The sequence below is a fragment of the Myxocyprinus asiaticus genome, chromosome 45 (assembly GCF_019703515.2).
Source record: "Myxocyprinus asiaticus isolate MX2 ecotype Aquarium Trade chromosome 45, UBuf_Myxa_2, whole genome shotgun sequence".
Taxonomy (NCBI): domain Eukaryota; kingdom Metazoa; phylum Chordata; class Actinopteri; order Cypriniformes; family Catostomidae; genus Myxocyprinus; species Myxocyprinus asiaticus.
This window is the reverse complement of record NC_059388.1, coordinates 4881770-4895610: the sequence shown is the minus strand read 5'-3', so window position 1 is coordinate 4895610 and position 13841 is coordinate 4881770. Positions and strand designations below refer to the sequence as shown.

Sequence of the window (13841 nt, the reverse complement as noted above, 5' to 3'; positions counted from 1 at the left end):
GGTTTGAATAAAGAAAACAGAAAACATGAGAAAATGAATCTCAGTGTGTGACTGTTTACCTAGCATGTTGCCAGAGCTGCTCTCTCTCTCTCTCTCTCTCTCTCTCACACACACACACACACACACACACACACACACACACACACACACACACACACCTCTAACAGAGGGTGTTTGTGTTCATAAATCTCAAACACTGTATTTCCATAAACAAGCAGCAGTCACTGTCTGCACAGTGGAATTTACATGACATGTTTACATAGCAATTATTCATCAAAATCTATACAACAGTTATAACATCTTTGTTTCCATCTATTTAACTTATCACAATAATTTCAGTTTTTTGAGTTTCAACTTTCTTCATTAGTAATTAAATTTAAAGTGGTCAAAAAAAGTGCAATTAACTTATTGCTGCAGGTTGTAGCTTAATTTGGCACAAAACTATTCTGTTCAATGCAAGTTAAGCTCAATCTGCAGCATTTGTGGTATAATGTTGATTACCACAAAAATTTAATTCAACTTGTCCCTCCTTTTCTTTTTTAAATAAAGAAAAGAAGAAAATCTGGTTTACAGTGAGACACTTACAATGGAAGTGAATGGGGCCAATCCGTAAACGTTAAAATATTAATTATTCAAAAGTATAGCCACAAGATGTAAACAATATGTGGGTTAACATGCTTTTAGTGTTATAAAAATCGCTTATTAAACTTTTCTGTGTAAATTTATATCCTGTTGCGCAAAAAAGGAACACCCTGTGTTCCGTTCCATTCTGCTGCGCTCTGTCTAGCAGTTTGAAAGGACACACTTCTCCAGAGTGTTGAACGCTGTTTCTGCCCAAGACAGAAAGTCTCGGGGTCCTTCTCATTTCTTAAATTGTGCATCCTTGTTTCCTCGCTCCTCCGTCCTCGAGCCCGTGACCCAGAAACCGATCAAAGTCCACCATTATGAAGGATGTATCAATTCACTAAATACACTGCGAGGAGGCAAGGGCATAGGACGGAGGAAGCTTACCGAGGATGCTTGAGCGAGGAAGCACAGGAGCATCCTATGCGGAAGACTTTTTGGTCGAAGCACCTGATGCAAGCATAAATTCTCCTCCCCTTCAAATCTGACACAACAGTTTTAATTAATGTTTCACCTTTGCGGTTTAAATAAATCATAATTGTCACATACTTAAACAGTGCGTCTTGAATTATCAGGTTTTATTGTGAAAATATCAATTAATCAAGTTTCAAAAACATAACGGCAAGCGCTCTGAGGTAATGCAGCTGAAGTGACGTGCAACTGAGCAGAAGATTTCATTTTACAAATCTGTCTTGCTTCGTTTCCTCCGTCCTCGTTTCCTTTCCTTGCATCCCTTCCTCATTTCCTAAGAGGGTGGAGCAAGGAAGTGAGGAGAGGAAGCAAAGAAAGTAATCGAGTAGGGCTGCCCCCTAATAGTTGACCAAACGTTAGTCGATGAGAAGAGTCTTGGTCGACCAAGTTTTGATTGGTTGGTTGGTCACAGAAAAAAAAAACTCCACAGGAAGTGGTGAAGCCATGTAGTCAGTAACGGACAGACATGATCGTTTACACGGCTGGTCCATGCGGTAATTAATTATGTCAGGCAGGAAATCCAAAGTGTGGGATTATTTCGAGAGGGTAAAGGATAACCCCAAGAAGGTGACTTGCAAACTCTGCAGGCAAACGTTTGCCAAACCATTCATCGACCTCAAACATGGCTTATCATTTGAAACAAGTAAGTAGCCTAACGTTAGCCACTTAGCATGGCCGCTCGCTCTAACGTTAGACAACCTAGATAAATATGCGCTATTAGGCTTATCCAAGTGTTCGTGGGGAAGCTAAATTAGTACCTCTCTTACTGCATGTTTAACTTAATGTGTATTTCTCTCTATAAATTAACAAAATGTTCAGACAGTCTCCTTGCTGGTTTTTCCAACACATTCAGAATCATTACTGCTTTTGCCGGTGTCGCTGCGGCTTGCTTCGTGCGTGCGCTTGTAAAATTTATATTTTAAAGGCTCATTATCTCGGTTTAGTATTTCTCTGTAATGTAGAACAGTGTTAGCAATGTTACTTATAACATTCTCAGCCCTGGAACCATTTTCTGATGCCCCCCACCCCCCCAAAAAAAACATATTTAAGTAATGAAATTAATATCATAAACGTGCGACAGCTAGTCGACTAATGGCTTAAACTAACGACTACTAGTTGGCTAGGAAAATCTTTGAAACTCCCTAGAAACGAGGATGCACAATTTCAGAAATGAGAAGACCCTAGGTGCGCTATATTGGAGCTTGTTGCTGTGATGATTCATTCTGCATTCCATTCAACTCGGAGAGTCAGAACTTTAAGTGCAATGGACCACCACTTTATGTTGGACTTCAATTTTGTAAACTCATGACGGAAATAAACGGAAATCTTGAGATATATATGTGTGTGATTTCCCGCAAATATGTCGGCACCCAGGGAGATTTACAGAGTCAATGATAAACATTCACTTGTATTAAATAAAATCCATTAATGAGTCAAAGTTCCTACATTAGATGACCATAAAACATATTTAATGAACCTCTACAGAGGCAGGTGTTCAAAGCATGGTAAATTATACTCTCTTTTTATTATCGTAAAACTGTAGAACAAATACTAGCATTGCAGCATTGTTTATCAGTTTGGTTGCTATGCGACAACTTTGTTGACAATCAAGGTACAACTGAAAATCACAATGTACTTAATTTCAAAATTAAAAAATAAGGCCCATATTTAACACTTTTGTTTATAGTTGTCACTGAATTTCAAATTTAGTGAAATGCATGATCATTATTGATCATTGCTGTCAATTCCAAGTACTCAAATACTTGTGCCCATCCCTACTACCAGGTGAAAATCATAAATCCAGTCTGGCCTCATAGAAATGTGATAGCATGCATGATTTGAGGTTTAATTCACGTATGTTGCACAAACTGTGTGGTAAGAGTTACATGTTGTGGTTTAATAGTTGAGGTTAGGGCTTTGTTTAAATCCCAAATCCCATAGTATATCCAAAACCCCAATGCATGTTCATCCACAAACCCCAGTTTCGTCTCAATATGCCAAAGCATTGCCAAGATATAGCTTCACAGCCTCTTTGGTTTGCTTGCCTGGTAATTTGTTGAAACATTACAGCTGAAGTCAGAAGTTTACATACACTTAGGTTGAAGTCATTAAAAAATTTTTTACCACTCCACAGATTTAATATTAGCAAACTATAGTTTTGGCAAGTCGTTTAGGACATCTACTTTGTGCATGACACAAGTAATTTGTCCAACAATTGTTTACAGACAGATTGTTTCACTTTTAATTGACTATAAGTTAACTGTGCCTTTAAGCACCTTGGAAAATTCTAGAAAATGATGTCAAGCCTTTAGGCAATTAGCGAATTAGCTTCTGATAGGCAAATTGGCTAATTGGAGTCAATTGGAGGTGTACCTGTGGATGTATTTTAAGGTCTACCTTCAAACTCGGTGCCTCTTTGCTTGACATCATGGAAAAATCAAAAGAAATCAGCCAACACCTCATAAAAAAATTGTGAGCCTCAACAAGTCTGGTTTATCCTTGGGAGCAATTTCCAAATGCCTTAAGGTACCACATTCATCTGTACAAACAATAGTATGCAAGTATAAACATCATGGGACCATGCAGCCATCAGGAAGGAGACGCTTTCTGTCTCCTAGAGATGAACATAGTTTGGTGCGAAAAGTGCTAATCAATCCAGAACAACAGCAAAGGACCTTGTGAAGATGCTGGAGGAAACAGGTAGACAAGTATCTATATCCACAGTAAAACGAGTCCTATATCAACATTCAGCAAAAAGAAGTCAATGCTCCAAAACCACCATAAAAAAGCCAGACTACAGTTTGCAAGTGCATATGGGGACAAAGATCTTAATTACTGGAAAAATTTCCTCTGGTCTGATAAAACAAAAATTGAACTTTTTGGCCATAATGTCCATCGTTATGTTTGGAGGAAAAAGGGTGAGGCTTGCAAGCCGAAGAACACCATATCAACCATGAAGCATGGGCATGGCAGCATCATGTTTTGGGGGTGCTTTGCTGCAGGAGGGACTGGTGCACTTCACAAAATAGATGGCATCATGAGGAAGGAAAATTATGTGGATATATTGAAGCAACATCTAAAGACATCAGCCAGGAAGTTAAAGCTTGGTCGCAAATGGGTCTTCCAAATGGACAATGACACCAAGTATACCTCCAAAGTTGTGGCAAAATGGCTTTAGGACAACAAAGGTATTTGAGTCGCCATCACAAAGCACTGACCTCAGTCTGATAGAAAATTTGTGGGCAGAACTGAAAAAGTGTGTGCGAGCAAGGAGGCCTACAAACCGGACTCCGTAACACCAGTTCTGTCTGGAGGAATGGGCCAAAATTCCAGCAACTTATTGTGAGAAGCTTGTGGAAGACTACCCAAAATGTTTGACCCAAGTTAAACAATTTAAAGGCAATGCTACCAAATACTAACAAATTGTATGTAAACTTCTGACCCACTGGGAATGTGATGAAAGAAATAAAAGCTGGAATAAATCATTCTCTCTAATATTATTCTGACATTTCACATTCTTAAAGTAGCGATCCTAACTGACCTAAGACAGGGAATGTTTTCTACGATTAAACATCAGGAATTGTGAAAACTGAGTTTAACTGTATTTGGCTAAGGTGTATATAAACATTTGACTTCAACTGTATGTGAGAATGGTTTTGTCTATCAAATAACTTTTTGTACAGACAGTCCCGAAATGATACACACCACATTTTGTGTAAATCAGACATATGGCCTTGGAGGAGTTAAATTTTTTTCGTAAAATTCAAAATGACAGAAATCTAATTGGGCAAAAACTGAAACCATGGTGTACAATCGACACGACATAAGCGAAGGAAAAAAGAATCTGTGGAAAAAATAATTTTGTTTCTAAGCCTTATGGTTCAGAAGTTATTAGAATAAACATAAGTGCAAATTTGAACTGTTGGTGGTGCTAGATGGTTTTGGGTAGGTACTCCAAATTTGCCAAAAAGAATGTTCAGACCATTCTCTATCACTGTGCCAAATTTCACAACTTTTTTCCATAGTGTTCTATGGGCTGCCATAGACTAACAACCAGAAATGGCAGGATGAAAATAAGAAGAACACTAACAGATACAATAGGTGCCCATGCACATTCATTGCGTGGCCCCTAATAAAACTCTCTCTTTGTTTCAGAATTCGTCCACAGTTGGCGAAGGAGAAGATAGAAGGATGTCACATTTGCACGTTGGTGACCCCTGGCGAGCCCCAGGTGGTTCTAGGAAAGGACAAGGCCTTCACATTTGACTATGTTTTTGACATGGACTCGCAGCAGGATGACATCTACAGCAACTGCACTGAGAACCTTATTGAAGGATGCTTTGAAGGATACAATGCCACTATCTTCGCCTATTGACAGGTAAGACGAGACAAAAAGGCCTGTTTACACCAGGTATTATGTAGAGGTCGATGGATATTGGGGTTTTTACAAGCGCACGCACGAAGCAAGCCGCAGCGATGAAGGGTTTTTTATATACCGTATATGTTTTACCAGATGTGGTTAAATGAGGAATGAGGTTTATTATTATTAACAATATATACAGTTGGAGATACAATGAATGTGTTGATGGGACACATCTCCATAGAGTCGCATTTTCCTTTGCATGCCCTCGCTTCAATTTAAAACACTTGATAATCTAATCAAAATAACAAAATAACAAAATATGCATTAAAGGGTAAAAATATGCATGAATATTGTCAATAATTAAAGCTCTTTTACATATCTGCGCTGCTCTTACAATTTGGTTTAGAACACCAAGAACAGAAGCAGAGTGATACCAAGTGCTGATGGTGTGAGACATCAGTATGCACTGGTTCACACAATCAGTTTCTGTGCTAGGATGTGAAGTTGGGTTGAGTGTGTACCTTTTGGAAATTTATATATGCCAATTTAAGCCACAGGAAGTGGGGAAAAACATTAGTGAACTTTCAGGAAGAGAAAAAAAAGTTACTGCATTAATAGTGTTATTTTTTTTAATGCTTTACAGAGTCAACTATTAATCACAGGAGTTAACATGTTAAATTTCCCAGCCCTAAAATAATATAAAATATACTAAAATAAAATAATACTATAATAATAACTTATAAAAACCATAGATAGAAATATAGCTGAAAGCAGCAATACGGGGCCAAGCACAGAAATGGCACTAATTGCACCACAGTAAGTATGACACAGAACAGATTGGATATGATGTACAAAGCAAACCAACACAACTCACCCCAGGAAAGGATCAAACCTGTACCTTTCCATTCCACAGTTCAGCGCACAATCCACTGCACCATGCTGTCTCACTGTTGACAGCCGACAAAGAGACATACCAAGGAGAGAATCAACACAGCCAGGCACAGCAGTTGCCTCTGTCAGCTTTGTACTGTCGTAACTTTTCAACAAAGATCAAAATACAAATTACAAATTTCAAATTTTGATTTTTTAAAAAAATATATATATTTTCAGTAATTTTTATGTAATTTCAGTAACAGTTCAGACTGAAAATCATCAAATTTAATTTTTTTTGTAGGAGTAGCAATAAAAACAATCTATAAATATCACAATTCAACATGCCGACCACAGTAATACGTGGAGTTCTAATGTACTGGTGCATTAAAATCCCAATAAGGATAGTAATCAGAGGAAGTAAGGATTTTGTTTCTATACCAAACAGTCCAAAGTTAGAAGGTAAATAAAAGTGCATTTTGAGCTGGTGGTTGCACTATAGAGTTTAATCTAAAAAAGCCCAAACCATGTCGGGGGGCTATTCATACCCACCAGTATTAGTGTGACAAATTTCATAACTTACCTGTGTATGGATCATAGTGCTGCCTTAAAATCTGATAAGGGAGAAAAAGGATGAAGAACAATAAGAAAACCTGCAAGCAGAAATGATCAGGTATAAGCCCTGCAACTATTCAGTAAGCACAATACAAAGACCTTCAGTACAATAGAAATTAAGTTCTAAGACAGCGTAGGTGGGGCAGTCATTAGTGCAGCAGTCAAACCCCAAACTTCCCCCAGAACCAAACAAACAGATAAAAAGAAAAACGTGCGCCTTAACCCTGTGCATGACAGTGCAAGCTGGCATCCATCCCTCTAAACTCAAATAGTCCATGTACGCCTACGAGAACCCCCGTGACAACTTTGCAGTCGGATTGCTCAAGTCCGGTGCTTCTATACAAATTTTGTGAGACAGAATTACACAACAGAAAATAATCTATAAAACAAACTCCAGCCAATAGGAGGCATAAGCACAAAGAACATGTAGATTCATCCACATAACTGTTCCGAAGGTGTATTCCTCCACAAAACAAACTCCAGCCACTAGGCGGAACCAGCACAAAAAGAAACAAAAAAGGCATTCGGTTTCCTCGGACAGACAAGTGAATGTTCAGTGAGTCAGGCCCACTTGGCTGCATAAAGAGTATCACACAATAACCTACTCATTCCATTGACTTTATGAAGGACATCGCTTGCTGTGGGCATGTAAATATTTTGAGGACATCCTTAGCATCTGTTCTCAATTTGAACATCAGTGCAAAAGGGACCTTCCGTTGATGTAAGAGTTTCTTGCATTCCTTGAATCAATCACCTTTCTCTCTTGTCGACTTCGCAAAGTCTGGGAACAAGAAAATGTTGTGGTTCTTCCAAGAAAGCCTTCCTTTACTCCTTGCCTCGCATAACACGAGATCTTTATCAGACGATCTCAGAAATTTGGCCAGAATTTATCAGGACCTGGCTCCCTCCATGGATCTCCGAGATGGAACTCTGTGAGCTCGCTCGATTTCCAGCTTATGGCCTGTTACATCGAGCAGACACGGGAAGAGCTCGTCTAGGAATTTCACCATATCTCATCCTTCCTCGTCCTCAGGAATTCCAACAATTCGGACATTGTTTGGCCGGTTACGATTCTCAAGGTCTTCCAACTTTTCCCAAACACGCTCCAAGTCTATCTTGGTCACTAGCGGATTAGCAGCTAATTCTCTCCCCAATGACTCCAGATAAATTCTCAGCATCCGACACACTTGTAACCATCTCAGTGAATTTCGTCTCCATGGCAGTGATTGATCGACGTATTACAGCAAGATCCTCCAAGTCAGCAACGACCTTCGCCAGCATTGCCGACATGTTCAACAGTTGACGCTGAATCTTTTTCACCGCACTGTCCAAATTAAGTCCCTGGTCAGCTTGAGCACGTAAATGTCTTTTAATATCTCTAGAGCCTGAGGATTTTGAATTCTTTGATATATTGTCTTCCTAGAACAGTCAAGAATCAGATTGTATTGAATCTCACTGGTTTATGATATAAAAAGTATTCAAACTAGCAAAGTGCGCAGAGCTCGCTGTTCACACGTCCGAGCCTCGCATGGTGCCACGCGATTCCCATGTTCCACGAATGGCAAAACAATGGGTACGCTCTAGGAATGATGCCTTTTCCTAGAGACCCTACATTTTCTATTTATACCCACCTCTATCAGTCTGCCAAATTTCATCATTTTCCTATGAACTGTTCATAGGGCTGCCATAGACTCCCAGCCCTATGAACTGTTCACAGGGCTGCCATAGACTCCCAGCCAGAATAATAATAATAAGAAATGCAACATATGCAATAGGGTCTATGCCCCTACGGGGCTTGGCCCCTATAATAAAACACTAATGAAAATAATAGGGCCCATAGTAAAAAATAAAAATAAAATATATATATATATATATATATATATATATATATATATATATATATATATATATATATATATATATAGTACTGTGCAAAAGTTTTAGGCATTTGTGAAAAATGTTGGATAGTGAGGATTTCTTCAAAAATAGTGCCATAATTAGTGATCATCCAAAGTCTAGTAAACAAAAAAGCTAAATCAATATTTGGTGTGACCAACTTTGCCTTCAAAACAGCACTAATTCTCCTAGGGACATCTGGACACATTTTTTCTTGGTTGTTGACAGATAGGATGTTCCAAGCTTCATGGAGAATTCTGCACAGTTCTTCTATATATTTAGGCTGTATCAATTGCTTCTGTCTCTTCATGTAATCCCAGACTGACTCAATGTTCAGTGGGGGTCTCTGTGGGGCCATGTCATCTGTTGCAGGGCTACATGTTCTTCTGTTCTATTCTATTTGCAGAGGGAAAGTTTGGGTTCGGTACGTTCCTTGGTCTTGGGGTCACATTTCGACACGAGTTCGGTACAACAGGAAAAAGCAACAAATCCCAAATGCTAGGTTTCTTTTCATTTATTTTGAACAGACAGTAGTGCAAATTACAGTTTGTTCCACCTAGTAGCATTTAGTCCCCCCTGAGGTAGTTGGTACAGTATAGTCTCCTTTAGTGTATTAAGCACTAAGCAGTAAACAGAATGCACTAAGCAGTAAACAGAATGCACATAAAGCACAGGCCATAATTTTTGTAGGGTTGATAAAAAAACAAAAGGTATTTGGTCACAATCAGCTACAAAACTGAAAAGCATATATTGTGTTATAAAAGTACAAAATAAAAAGAATAATGAAAGATAAAACTTGTGCATTAGGAAAAGCCATTCTTGTTCTGGGTTGGTGCATAGATGGTCTCTTCTTCTGCTGCTCTTTTTCCTGTTGTGGCGGTTAGCAAACAGCGTTGCATTACCGCGCGTGCCACCTTCTGGACTGGAGTGGATCGCCTGTGACTGACTCTGTATTCTTCATCTGACTGCATGCACCGAACCATGACGTCAGTACCGTGACGGTTCGGGACGAATACATGTACCGTTACACCCCTAGTAAATACATTTACAATAAAGCCTAGCAGGCAAGTGGAGACCATCATAGTTTTTCCAAACTATAACCATAACACGTACTTTAAAGGAATTATCCAGGTTCATTACAAGTTTAGCTCAATCAACAGTATTTGTGGCATAATGTTGATTACCACAAAATATAATTTCGACTCGTCCTTTGTTTGTGTGTGTGTGTGTATATATATATATATATATATACGCTTCCAGTAAGTCACTTAGAATAGAAGTGAAGGGAGCCAGTCCAAAATACACATTGTGAAAAAGCGAGGGACAAGTTGAAATTATTGTCTGTGGTAATCGACAGCATGTCACAGGTGCAGTCCATACTGTCCATATTAATTTAGGTTCTTTTAATGGTAGCTTACCTAAACATGATAATACATTGACATAATAAGATCCTTTGCTACATCCTTTTAATTTATTTATTAATAATATAATCCATTTCCTCTTGTATCTTTCCAGACGGGTTCGGAGAAGACGTACACCATGGGCACAGGCTTTGATGTGAACACAATTGATGAGGAGCTGGGAATCATCCCGCGGGCAATCAGCCACCTCTTCAGGGGCATCAAGGAGCGGAGACAGGCTGCAACAGAACAGGGACGTCCCGCACCTGAGTTTAAGATCAACGTCCAGTTCTTAGAGGTAATGCACTGTATACAGCAACCTCAGCTGTTACTCAGTTAATCTGGTTTAATCTGAGCACAAGAAATTACCTTTAGGCACTTTTTCGCGAATATGGTACACTTTGGTGTCCCATTACTATTTGGCACAAATCCTATGTTTTTTGTTAAGAACTATTAGATACACTATATTGCCAAAAGTATTCGCTCACCCATCCAAATAATTGAATTCAGGTGTTCCAATCACTTCCATGGCCACAGGTGTATAAAATGAAGCACCTAGGCATGCAGACTGCTTCTACAAACATTTGTGAAAGAATGGGCCGCTCTCAGGAGCTCAGTGAATTCCAGCGTGGGACTGTGATAGGATGCCACCTGTGCAACAAGTCCAGTCGTGAAATTTCCTCGCTACTAAATATTCCACAGTCAACTGTCAGTGCTATTATAACAAAGTGGAAGCGATTGGGAATGACAGCAACTGAGCCACGAAGTGGTAGGCCACGTAAAATAAAAGAGTATGCTGAGGCGCATAGTGCGCAGAGGTCGCCAACTTTCTGCAGAGTCAATGGCTACAGACCTCCAAAGTTCATGTGGCCTTCAGATTAGCTCAAGAACAGTGTGTAGAGAGCTTCATGGAATGGGTTTCCATGGCCGAGCAACTGCATCCAAGCCATACATCACCAAGTGCAATGCAAAGCGTCGGATGCAGTGGTGTAAAGCACGCCGCCACTGGACTCTAGAGCAGTGGGGACGCGTTCTCTGGAGTGACGAATCACGCTTCTCCATCTGGCAATCTGATGGACGAGTCTGGGTTTGGCGGTTGCCAGGAGAACGGTACTTGTCTGACTGCATTGTGCCAACTGTGAAGTTTGATGGAGGGGGGATTATGGTGTGGGGTTGTTTTTCAGGAGCTGGGCTTGGCCCCTTAGTTCCAGTGAAAGGAACTCTGAATGCTTCAGCATACCAAGAGATTTTGGACAATTCTATGCTCCCAACTTTGTGGGAACAGTTTGGGGATGGCCCCTTCCTGTTCCAACATGACTGCGCACCAGTGCACAAAGCAAGGTCCATAAAGACATGGATGAGCGAGTTTGGTGTGGAAGAATTTGACTGGCCTGCACAGAGTCCTGACCTCAACCCGATAGGGGTTTCTGCCGCTTACAGGCAGAAACTGAAACAGGAAGCACCCACCCTCAGAACGATCCAGTGCTGGTCTGACCAATCAGATTCCATGCTACAAGACTGTTTTGATCACACGGACTGGGAGATGTTCCGGTCCGCCTCTGATGACGACATCGATAGCGTAATGTGTTTCATCAAGTGCATGGAGGACGTCGTTCTGACCAGAACAATACGGATCTATCCGAATCAGAAACCATGGATAAATAACGATGTCCGCGCGGCACTTAATGTGCGGACCTCCGCTTTTAATTCCGGGAACGTGGAGGAGCATAAACAAGCCAGTTATGCCCTCCGAAAAACTATCAGAACCGCAAAACGCCAGTACAGGAGCAAGATTGAAGGACAGTTTAACACCACCAACTCTAGAAGCATGTGGCAGGGAATTAACATCATCACGGACTTTAAAGGGAATAAAAACTCCGCCATGAACACCGCTGCCTCTCTCCCGGATGAGCTAAATACTTTTTATGCTCGTTTTGAGGGAAATAATACCGCCCTTGCGGAGAGAGCTCTCGTGGCTGAAGCTACAGAGGTTAGTTCACTCTCCGTCTCTGTAGCAGATGTAACCCGATCCTTCCGACGGGTGAATATCCGCAAAGCCGCGGGCCCAGACGGCATTCCGGGCCACGTCATCAGAGCGTGTGCGAACCAGCTGGCTGGTGTTTTTACGGACATTTTCAACCTTTCCCTCTCTTTGTCTGTAGTCCCCACATGCTTTAAAACATCCACCATTGTGCCTGTTCCAAAGCAATCAAAAATCACTTGCTTAAATGACTATCGTCCTGTTGCTCTGACCCCCATCATCAGCAGATGCTTTGAGAGACTAATCAGAGATTACATCTGCTCTGTGCTGCCTCTCTCTCTTGACCCATTGCAGTTTGCTTACCGCAACATCCGCTCCACTGATGATGCCATTGCATCTACAATACACACTGCTCTCTCCCACCTGGAAAAAAAGAACACTTATGTGAGAATGTTGTTTGTAGACTACAGCTCAGCATTCAACACCATAGTGCCCTCCAAGCTTGATGAGAAACTCCGGGCTCTGGGCTTAAACAGCTCGCTGTGCAGCTGGATCCTGGACTTCCTGTCAAGTAGACGCCAGGTGGTTAGAATAGGCAGCAACATCTCCTCATCACTGACCCTCAACACTGGAGCCCTGCAGGGCTGTGTTCTCAGCCCACTACTGTATTCCTTGTACACACATGACTGTGTGGCAACACATAGCTCCAATGCCATCATTAAGTTTGCTGATGACACGACGGTGGTAGGTCTGATCACTGACAATGATGAAACAGCCTACAGAGAGGAGGTGCACACTCTGACACACTGGTGTCAGGAGCACAACCTCTCCCTCAACGTCAGTAAGACAAAGGAGTTTGTGGTGGACTTCAGAAGAAAAGACAAGAGAACACAGTCCCATCACCATCAATGGAGCACCAGTGGAGAGAGTCAGCAGCTTCAAGTTCCTGGGTGTCCACATCACTGAGGAACTCACATGGTCCATCCACACTGAAGTCATTGTGAAGAAGGCTCATCAGCGCCTCTTCTTCCTGAGATGGCTGAGGAAGTTTGGAATGAACCGCCACATCCTCACATGGTTTTACACCTGCACTGTAGAGAGCATCCTGACTGGCTGCATCTCCACCTGGTACGGCAATAGCACTGCCCCCAACCGCAAAGCACTGCAAATGGTGGTGCGAACTGCCAGACACATCATCGGAGGTGAGCTTCCCTCCCTCCAGGAAATATATACAAGGCGGTGTGTGAAAAAAGCTCGGAGGATCATCAGAGACTCCAGCCACCCGAGCCATGGGCTGTTCTCACTGCTACCATCAGGTAGGCGCTATCGCAGCATCAGGACCCGCACCAGCCGACTCCATGACAGCTTCTTCCCCCAAGCAATCAGACTTCTGGACTCTTGATCTCCCATGATCAAAATACATCAGCACTGCACTTTATTACCCTTACTCTTATATCTCACACCGGACTGTCATAAATTATATTATTATTATATTGTATTCTCTCTTAACAACTGACTATCAACCGACAGCCTGAATGTCAATACAGTACAATACTGTACATTCTATATATACTTTTTTATATATTTTTATTTTTATTGAATGTGTATCTATATAGTGCGT

General features: G+C 41.1%; 1 pseudogene; it reads left to right on the top strand.

The window, feature by feature from the left end:
* Nucleotides 1-13841, top strand: part of LOC127434909 (kinesin-like protein KIF21A) — a 149026-nt pseudogene that overhangs the window by 39594 nt on the left and 95591 nt on the right.